The sequence below is a fragment of the Electrophorus electricus genome, chromosome 2, assembly GCF_041902795.1.
Source record: "Electrophorus electricus isolate QZ-2024a chromosome 2, ASM4190279v1, whole genome shotgun sequence".
In the NCBI taxonomy this organism is placed as follows: domain Eukaryota; kingdom Metazoa; phylum Chordata; class Actinopteri; order Gymnotiformes; family Gymnotidae; genus Electrophorus; species Electrophorus electricus.
In genome coordinates, this window is record NC_137498.1 from 5,525,615 (window position 1) to 5,536,307 (window position 10,693).

At 38.5% G+C, this 10,693-nt stretch overlaps 3 long non-coding RNA genes across 4 annotated transcripts; 2 read left to right on the plus strand and 1 right to left on the minus strand.

The window, feature by feature from the left end:
• Window positions 1-1,169: 1,169 nt before the first annotated feature.
• Window positions 1,170-6,902, plus strand: LOC145647134 (uncharacterized). Of its 2 annotated transcripts, none has more exons than XR_014116283.1 (3): window positions 1,170-1,194; window positions 4,250-4,555; window positions 6,487-6,902. It is a non-coding gene; the product is annotated as an uncharacterized LOC145647134 (long non-coding RNA). The 2 variants fall into 2 exon arrangements; XR_014116285.1 differs by lacking the exon at window positions 1,170-1,194 and adding an exon at window positions 1,211-1,337.
• A 137-nt stretch (window positions 6,903-7,039) lies between these two features.
• On the minus strand, window positions 7,040-7,810 carry LOC145647123 (uncharacterized). Its single transcript, XR_014116281.1, has 3 exons — window positions 7,643-7,810; window positions 7,389-7,425; window positions 7,040-7,290 (listed from the first exon to the last, which is right to left on the minus strand). It is a non-coding gene; the product is annotated as an uncharacterized LOC145647123 (long non-coding RNA).
• A 466-nt stretch (window positions 7,811-8,276) lies between these two features.
• Window positions 8,277-10,390, plus strand: LOC145647112 (uncharacterized). The gene is made up of 2 exons (XR_014116279.1): window positions 8,277-8,536; window positions 8,952-10,390. It is a non-coding gene; the product is annotated as an uncharacterized LOC145647112 (long non-coding RNA).
• Window positions 10,391-10,693: the final 303 nt, after the last annotated feature.

The window sequence follows — 10,693 nt, forward strand, 5'->3', positions numbered from 1 at the left end:
GAGGTTCTAAATCCGGTCATTGTGGGCGTGAGGGAACTACCACCTGGCGTGACGTATCCACCCCTGACATGCTCCATCATCAATGTCACCACAAGCTTCCTCCATCACCTGGAGAAGGTGTATGTGTAGGTGGGGTTGGTGATCATGGACCTTCTGCCTCCATGCTGAAAAGAACTCCTCAACAGGATTTAGGAATGGAGAGTGGTGGAAGGTGAAGCACAACACATCATGAGTGTTCAGTGTGTACCAGAGCAGCCTGACAAAAACATGTTATTGCAGACACAAGCTAGTAGTGTTTTCCATTTATCATATCAGTGTGTAGTGGCCATGCAGAATAAGCCATACATTTTATATTTGTATAGATGCTTGATGCAAAAATATCATTTTGGAAATAGTTTTGGATGAAGTGTTTGCTTTTCATAAAGCGTGTGACATTTTGTATGTCAACACTCATGAGATCAGAATCCTCTCTGTAGTCTCTCCCCCAAACCCCCACCCACTCCCCACTTGGGAAAACACACAGAAGCACCAAACACACACATCATACACATGTAAAATACTGTAGCACATATACAATCAACCACATACATACATACATACATATAGATAGATAGATAGATAGATAGATAGATAGATAGATAGATAGATAGATATAGATATATAGATAGATATCTATCTATCTATATATATATATATATATATATATATATATATATATATATATATATATATATATATATATATATATAAAGTTTTATAAAAGTACAAACTTATAGACCAAAATTTTCCTAGTTAGAGTCATAATACTCTGTGTCTTAATTGTGTCAGTCTTAGTAATGTTCCTACAATTCCTACCTTATGCTGGTCTGAAGTAAGTAATTAGCAATTAGCAAGTAATTAGCACCGGTTCCTCTCTAGTGGACCGAACCACAGCGCAGATTTCAGTCCCACTTAACAAATAAAGTCAACAAATTTACTTTATTCTCCCTTAACCTGGGTGGACAAGACATATTTGGAGTCCATATTTTGCTCCTTTAGTTTAGAACAAAAGCTGCTAACATTGCTAACAAACACTGGAAGCCAACAGCAACGATAGCTAATAGGATTTGTAAATGAGTCAGATATCGAGCTACATGTCCTCAAACCTCATCCAGGTCGCGTCCCGGTGATGTTTCTTCACTTGTCTAGTTCACAGTGAGTTATACGACACACCGACTAGTCTGGGAGACATTTATTAACACTTGGATGCGGTTTGACCGGCTTGAGAGAAGTTTGTGGGCATGGATTTACGAAGGCTATATTTGAGTTGCTGTTCACTTCGAGTGTTTGCTAGCAAGGTTAGCATTTAACAGCTTTTGTTCTAAACTAAAGAGTTCTGTCGTTAGACAGAATCTGGGGTAAGTGGTGAGCTGCTGCTCTCTGCTGATCCCAGATATAAATACCTTTATGTAAATGAATGTATGAGGATGACAACACCTGTAGAGAGAAGGTAACACTCAACATCAGCAGCGTGGAGCACAAGGAGCAGATAAACACACACCTGCATTCTTACTGAGTTACACACACGCTACACACAGCTACAGCAGGACTGCTGATACACACCGTACACACTCTTCAATACAGTCTACTAAATGACTTCACAGCTACACTTATAGTGGAGAGGAAGTGTATTCAGATGAAACTCTGACAAACTAAGGTCAACACAACACACACCAAATATAGAGATGCGGTAGGTTTTGTACGTCCTCTTTCTTCCTTATCAGTCAGTGATCTATCAGATATTCTCACATTGTCAGTGAGGACGGTCTCATTCTTAGTTAAGTGGCTCCGTCCTTTGTCACAGAGACACGATGTAGAAGCTCAGGGGGTGAGACCCAACATAACCTCCCTCACTGCTGTTTGGTCAGTTCATTTCACTACGACACCCAAAGTGTGTAGTGTAAAGGCTTATTAATGAAAATAGTGTAACGCTTCTTACCTGGAGTGAGGAACAGGTGCTACGGGGTAACCGCGATGCGTGGAGTTAACATGGAGTGACACACACACTGGTGTGGGCAATCTGAAATACTTTTATTCTCTCCTGGACCACTTCAAGCCAGGTCACACGGCTACCATCACTGTATTTATACGTAAAGGAAACAGTAAAAAGCACCGTACAGCGTTATCAAAGAAAAAGGAGTGTTGAGAAGGCGAGCAGAAAGGTGACGGTGCTGACGGTGCTCTCTCTCTCTCTCTCTCGACATTACACACAACTGTGTCTCTCTCTCGACATTACACACAACTGTGTCTCTCTCTCTCTCTCGACATTACACACAACTGTGTCTGTTACAACAGCAGGTGGAATTAGGGCAGCCACAGAACTGGCTACCTGAGACTTTAAAAAAGTTTGAACAGATGTTTAAAGGAGTATTTAATTTCAAAACATTATTTTTATACATAATGCAGTGCATGAAACATAAGTCAGGGTGTATTTTAATTGCACATGTTCAGTTTGAGTAGTGTGGTTCAGTTTCAAATTTGATATGGAATTTGTTTGCAGGAGTAACTTGTTTGTTGGCCAAAAAACTGGTCCTCACTCTGTAAGAATGTCACTCCACCACTAGAGATGTGAACTGTACTCACACCACAAATGTACTGTTGCTTTCAGCTTCTACATATCAAAAGCCTTTTCTTGGTCTGTACAATAATGCACCGGTTAAAGGTATGAATTATGCAAGTCAATAAAAAAATACATCAATCTTATAGAAGGAAAATTGGACTTTTTAAAAATAAATGATATCAGTCTTAATAAGAAATTTGTCATTTTATAATCCCGGTGTTGCCATATGATTTACGTAAAATTGTAGCACGTTAGATTGCAGTTTTTACTGGATTGCCAAGGGCAACAGTTGCTAGAAAAATGTCCCAAGAGGAAGAAGTAAGAGGAAGAAACTTTGAGAGGAACCAAGACTCAAAAGGGGGCCCATCCTCCTCTGGCCAACAATGGTCACCACTATAATAACAATTTAAAAAGAAAAATGAATTTAATAAGTGAAAAAATAAGCAATTAATGTCTAGTCCAACTTTCTAGAGGTCCTGTTATCCTCCCGAGGTGTGCATTCCCGGTGTGTTGTCTTGTATGTTGATTCACTATGATGATCTGATCACAGCAGTTGGTGCAACATCCAGGCCCCTTTGAGTCTGCCAGGGTTCAAAATCAGATTTATCACCTCTGGTTTGGTGTCAGATAAAGTAATACAAATCACAGTAACACTGCTTCTAAGCCAGTAAGTGGAGGGGCCATAATTATAAAAATATGTATACAGTTCTGGTTTGACCATTTGAGCAGTGACTGAGTCAGAAATCAGACTTCAAAATGCTCTTCTCCATTTAAAGAATGTACAATGTATGGTAGCTAGGTCTGACATTGAGGATTTTAGAGGGGATCTAATTTTTTTAATGTTTGTGCATTAGAGTGTAAGAATTTTAGTTCTTTTTCCAAATGTGTTTGATTTTATATGACTTAATGTCTGTATTGGATCTGAAAATCCCCTTGTCCTGTAACAGATAACTTTATTATATATCTCTAGGATTAGGTAAAACCATGCATATTAAAAGTAATATGTTTTAAACCATTTTATTCTTAGATTTAGTGTAGATTTTTACCAAGGGGTGAAATGTGATTGGGCCGAAGTGAAGGTGTATGAGGCACAGGAACATGAGAAATAATGATGTTGCTGGGGGCCACAATGACTGGATTTAGAACCTCTGTGCTACCTGAGCTGTTTTTAACAAGAAAAACACGTGGTCTGAGCGAGCTGTTAGTCGTGCTTTTAGTCCTTGTGGTTTTAACCAGCAGTTTTTAGTATTAAGTGTAATGGCTCATAGCAAAGGCAGAGTCTAATTATAACTGATCACCCAGGCTCTGTATAACTGGCTTGTCAAATACATAATAAATAGAATAATACAAATATTTACTTTATTACAAGAAAAAAGGATTTGTGGTGGAGGAGACATAAACATCCATAGTTTGAAACACCATTCATTACCAAAAAACAACCCGCTCTATTGCTGATTTTATGTATTTATGCTGTATGATGTTTGCTGTATTTATGCATTTTATGTTTATAAAGTATCATGACTACACTATAAGTAGAATATGCAGTATTTGTCCACCAGTAAACATGGCTGCTTTAATGGCAAGTTGTCAACAAGGAGGCTTTTTCAGCCTTCTGGTGGTTTCTCAAGCCTCTTCTTTCTTCCCCCATAGACACCCCCACACTGAAACCACAACATGCATGTCTGGTTCACAGAGGCAACAGGGGCCCTGTGGGCTCTGTGAAACTACACAATGAAAAAACAAACCTCAGGTGTTCTCAGGACTCACAAGACACTACATTACTGTAGTGACATCCTTGCAGACTTTAGTGAAGTATAGCTGAGAGAGTTCTGGACTGAGTTCTGGAGTCAGTGTGTGTCCACAGTGGTGGTGGAGTTCTGGGTGTAGAGTTGTCAGTGTGTGCTGGTGTCTCCATAGTGACAAAGCTGCTGAGTTTGTGTCTTCTCTTCACTGAAGGTGAGTGTGAAATTCTCTTTTAATGCTGAATTGCATTAAATTGTACATTTATTTGTTAATATAAAAATGTTATTTAAGCAAGCTGACTTTCTCAGGTAGAACTGGAAAAATGTTTTGCTTAACAAATAATTATTAAATATTTCTGCATATCTTATGATTCCATCTTATGAAGTCTGTGTACTTTTTAATATAGTTAAAATATAATTGTCCTATATTTCCTGGTATACGTTTCTATAGGCTACACTGTAGTAAAGAGTAGAAGACAATTACATGTTATTGCTTTAGTACGTCTTTGTCTCCATGTGCTTTTCTATGTTTTAGTTTGTAGCTCCTCCCCTGCTCTGCCCCTTGACATATGTCTCATGTGGGTTTTGTCTCTTACCCCTCCCAGTAATTGTTCCCAGATATTCCCTGTTTGTCTCCTGCTGTATAAACACCCTAATGCTAATGTCTGCAGTCATGGTCAGTGTATGACCCTACTTTCATGTAAATACTTGTCATGAAATATCTCAGCTCAGTGAATACATCAGATATAACATACAGGCTCCACTTTTACAGCAGTGTTCTTAATCTATTAGTAGTGTGAGAAAATATGGTTTGTGGATTAAATTGTGGTAGAAAAGTATTTGATATGTGTATGGCATCTTAAAGTAAGTATGTGCAGTTTTTAAAGTCAATAAACATTTCGCTCTCAAAACACCTTATGAACGTCCCAGAAGAAGGAGGAGACTGTTCTGGTCTGAGAGCTCAGGATATCTGACATCTGCTGTGGTTTCAGTTCTCACAGTTCCAACCAGTGGGCAGTGGGTACCAGAGCAGAATCTAAAGCCCATTTTAGACCAGAAGTGACAACCATGCTGCTTCTGCACCGCTGCAGCTGAGCTGTGGTCACATACTCACAAGCTCAGTTTCCTTCCAGTCTATTTCTTGCCTTATGCCATGACAGGCTTATCAGTGGTTTCTAGCTAGAAATAGTACAAAATACATTTATTCTGTAAAGTGTAGTTTAATAATCAAAACAGCACAACTCTGACTGCTGGGTCTATTCTAATGTGAAATTGGGATAAAGGATGATGTTTTAAACACAGACTAAAACTAGGACTTAAATTCAAACTGGACCTGCCATTGAGAACACACTGTAGCCTACAGTGTGTTCTCAATGGCAGGTCCAGTTTGAATTTAATTTAGTACAAAACAGGTTTAGTATGAGGAGGACTGGTATGGTTACTGATAATTTAGGTAATATTGTGTACTGTGAGGAGAGATGTCAGTACTTCACTGAGAAAAGGGACTGCTCATGTACTACCCAAACCATGTCCATGTTCAAAGGGTGATTAATAGAGTTGATCAAAATTCAAATAGGTTCTTATTGTGAGTAATGCAGGTTTTTGTTGTTTGTTTTTGACTCATTCTGTAAATCCAGAACTTCATATTACTCACAAAAAATCTTAAAGAACTTTTCTGCATAAGCAATGGTCCACAACAAATTATTGTGATGTGGAAACTGAAAAAGCAAACAAAAAGCAGGTCCTCTCACTATCTAGAAATTCTTGAATGTGGGTGTGTTTGCATGCTTATAGACTCTGGAGACATAAAGCAGACAGCATTCTGTAGTGACAGTGCATAATGGTTCAAAGTATATTTACCACTAAAACAAATTTGATACAATGAATAAAATATTAAGTACACAGGACATCATAAGATAGTGCAAACATAAAATATATCAAGCCATGAAAAAGTAATGCAAATATTTCTATGTACGCAAGCTTTGAGGTGATTAACTCTATAAACTGCATTTTAAAACTATAAACTTAGAAGAGTTTGAGAATAAGAGTGAGGGGATAATATGTCTGCTTTTTTCTCTCCTTTACATCAGACTTCACCCCCTTTGCTTTGTAATGAGCATGTGTGTCTCCTATATGGTTTCACAGATGCAGCATCATGGTCAGTGTGGGTTGTGGGATACATCACAAAGGAAGAAACAACCAGAGTCCTCACAGGTCAAAGGACATGATGGCACTGTGTGTGGTTTTGTATGTCTCTGTAAAGCTGGTGATGTGAACTTGAAAAGAAACATAAGAGCTCTGGCCAAGTTCATTTGTTCCCAGTTCCTCTCTGCTGGGTGGACATTAGGGTCTGGAGTACTGAAGAAATGCTGTGAGTGTTCTGGAGTCAGTGTGTGTCCACAGTGGTAGTGGAGATCTGGGTGTAGAGTTGTCAGTGTGTGCTGGGAAGTCAGTGGTGTTTCCATAGAGACAAGGATGCTCAGTTTGTGTTTTCTCTTTACTGTACTTCCTCTCACTAAAGGTGAGTGTGAAATTCTCTCTTAATGCTGAGTGACATGAAACTGTACATATATGTGATAATCTAAAAATGTTATTAAAGTGAGTTGAATCATTCAAGATTTATTTGGCCAAATTAGAATCATAACCTGGCTGGTCTTAGAATGAAAAATATGATTAAAAGGTCTAGAATGCAAACAGATTATATCTTTGCATGAAGTAAAGTTTATTAATCAAAAAGTCAAAAGATGTTATTTCAGAAAATGAAAAGGCAGGTTGGGGAAAATGAAGGGAAAAAAGAAATACAAAATAAATTGGTAAAAAGAGCTGGGAAAAGTTAAAGAGTAGGGCTAATTTTGTTGGAGCGCTTGGCACAGGACAAGGTGCTTTTTATAGCCTGCCATGCTCGTCTGAAGAAGATGCGTACTCTCTTCAACTTCTTGCATTCTGAGCCTTTATATTTGAAATAAAAGTAGAATTTTTAAACTGGTGTCCATGGAGTGGATGTATGTAAACTCAGATTATTGATGTGGTGCTTTGATGCTACTCACCAGCTGGGGTGTTCTCCACTTTGATGTTCTCTTACATCTACAGATGTTTATTTTTCCCAAAAATCAATACAAATGCAATTACGTAATAAAGTACAGGCACATATACCCCATAATGCACCACGCCCCCTAGCGGGCACGCGGGCGTCCCCAGACGGGCATACTTAAATAAATTACTTGATAAAATCGAATATTCTTAAAGTACAGTACATTTATCAACATAACATTTCTTAGGACTAATACAAGTACCTGCTTACCGATTTTCAGCCGTCTACATGCATCCGTTCGCCAGAAATCCCATGCTGAATACACCGTGTTTTTCGGCTAAATTTACACAAACACATGCCTGCCCTTTTAAGTTGCCTTTTACAACATTCTTCCGATATAAGAGAACTTCAATTACCATCAAATAAACACCGTGACATGTTTAAAAAAGTATATAGAATGCTAATACAGCTCTTTATTAGCTTGCTCACTTCTTAGAGCAAAAACACACGTTCGGTTCCTTCATAACCTAACACAAAATACGCAAACCTTTAGTTACATCAAACTGCACGTTACTATCCTAAAACTGTTCCTGAATAGAGCATTGTACCCTCCTTTCTTAGAATCCGTGTTTGTTATTCGTCCATCGAATAAATATTCTCTTTGATTGCTTTGCTTTTCTACCTATGGCAAGATTCCGTATTGCGTTGCTGTTCATGGTTGGCCTATCAAAAGAGCTTATAGTAATGGACCGTTGAAACCAAAGTGATTGAAACCACTTTCAGCAAATAGTATTCCGTCAGAAGAAAACATCGACACCTCATTTGCCTTGAATACTACACTACAGAGGTGGGGCGGGCCATGCGTAATCACAATATAAGGTCCTGTTGCGCACTAACGTCTTCCATTTTGGAAACGTATCGCATACGCAAGTCATTCCATTTTGGCTAGTTCGCTTTGTTTTTGTAACACGTTCCGCTTTTGGTAAAAATGTGTCATTTTTATCACAGTAATGGAGAGGAAAAGGCGATTTACAGTTTCTGATGTCCATGAGGAGCTATTTAGATTTAGCGAGGTGAGAGCGATGACGGTTCCACGGCTGCTAGCATGGATTCTGTTCAGCAAGACGCTTTTGAGCTTGGAATCGACGCCGTGCTCGATGTACCGTAAGTATAAAATTCATATAGCATGCGTGATTCTTTATTGTAAAAGTTCAGTGTTGATTACGTAATATTTAAATGTCCACTCAATTTGCTCCCATGTTGACTGAAACTCTAGTACTTGTTGTTGTATTGTTTATCGCACTGATTGTGTAAGTCGTAACTCTATCTGGATAAGCGCGTCTGCTACATGCCCTAAATGTAAAGGTAAATTATTGTTTGAGATGGCGCCTATGTATTTTGCACTAGGCATTAGCATTAGCATTGATCATCATTCTAGTTCATTGGTATCTTGGTTATGATTGTAAAGCGTCCTTGATCATGCAAAGGCACTATAGTGATGTAAATGTATGTAGTCAATGTAATAATTTTCTTATTTAGTATGGCAATTTGTATTTATTTTCATCTTCATGTCTTGCAGTGAAGAAAATTCACCCTGCCCTCCCCCATCTGAGAGATTTCACACCTCTTCTGGCCCACCCCCAGAGCCATCAGCTTCTACCCCCTGCCAATCTGTGGACACCCCTCACACCTCAGGACTGCATAGTCACAGAGGCTCCAGGAGGACACATTGGAGACGCCAGATGAGACCAAGTAGAAAATACAGTGTAGCTCTTGAATTCTTTATTGTATCTGCCTCAAACTTTGCATGTTTTTGGACAAGACCCTGGTGAATCAGGAAATGTAGAGGTTGAATGAAAATAAATCTCCAGCATCAATAGAAACACTTATAAGCCTCCAAAATCAAAGGCGTTTCTTGTTTTTCGACATTTTCTTCTCTATTAGATGAGGTCAAATGGACCCTAAATGATGGAGAAATAAGTCTGGATGTGAATGGATGTCTAACTTGGATGCCCAAGTTTCTACTTCAATTTGAATCCTCAATGATCATGGTGCTGTGTGTACAATTTCAGATATCTGGTGTTAAAGTGAACAAGTACAAATAGCTCAAAATGGCTGGTCTACAAAGTGAACAAACATCATGTCCTACTGTGTGTTCTTAATGGAAAGCTAGATTTATGCAAGAAAGTACATCTGCACCTTCTACATGGGTGCTGTGGTCCAAAGAGCAAATCTCTCCCGTTGATTCTGTGATCATAAAGTGTTCAGCAGTTCTGCTCCGGATGGTATGAACCTCCTTACAGTCCTCCTGTTTCTTGGGTGAGAAATAGTGATGAATTGTAAAGGAAATGAATCATCCATTGACCCCACCTGGGCAGTGGAAACTCCACTAATGGACAGCATATTTTGGACTACCATCTGTACAAGTCAGGAAAGTGTGAAGGCTAAATAAATAAAACTGGATACAGTCTATATAAATCATTATAATTATAGTATAAAATGATCTAAACACTTACACTTTCTCCCAGATTGGCCGAGTAATGCTGCTTAAACCCAGCAATGGGAGCAGGGTCTCTATGACTTGTGTCTTCTGGTAATGATATTAATTAATAATGAAGTTGTCCCTTGGCATCTAGAAAGGGCAGAAGAAAGCTCTATTGTATTGAACGATAATAAAGCTGTTTCATTTCTTTTAAAAAGTCATAACAGTTTGCATGTGTTTTTGGACAACAAAAAAAAAAACTTTAATTTTTAAGAATTAAAGCTTTATTCCTAAGAAGTAATTGAATTTGAAATGAAAATTAGGCTTTGATTACAACGCAATTTTCTACAAAACAAGACATTTTATATTCTGCATTTGTGCGCAAGATTACTTTTGTACCCCAGTTTGATATCTCTATATGGAAATGAGCAATCAACGCCTGTAAACTTTGTTTTATATACAGTTATGTAACAGAACAAATGGCCACCCGTAGCTCAATTTCTTCTACAAATGTTAATAAATGTGAATCAAAGTTTGCCTGTTGTCTGACAGTGCATAATGGCCACACTCGTGGTCTTGCAGAGGCTTTTCTAAAACAAGCGCAGAAGTCACTTTCCTTTGTCTCAGTCAACGTATTTCATCTAATGGAGTTCAGTTACGCGAATATTTTCAGCTACGCCCCATTTAGTTAGTTCATTCTCTATTCACTTATTCCGCACTTTAAAATAGTTGTGCGGTCCGTGAAATTAAACAGCTGTGACGGCCCGAGTGCCGCAGGTCCCACAAACTCCCTAGACGTAGACAGACGTTTATTAGACAAACACGAATAACGAACACAG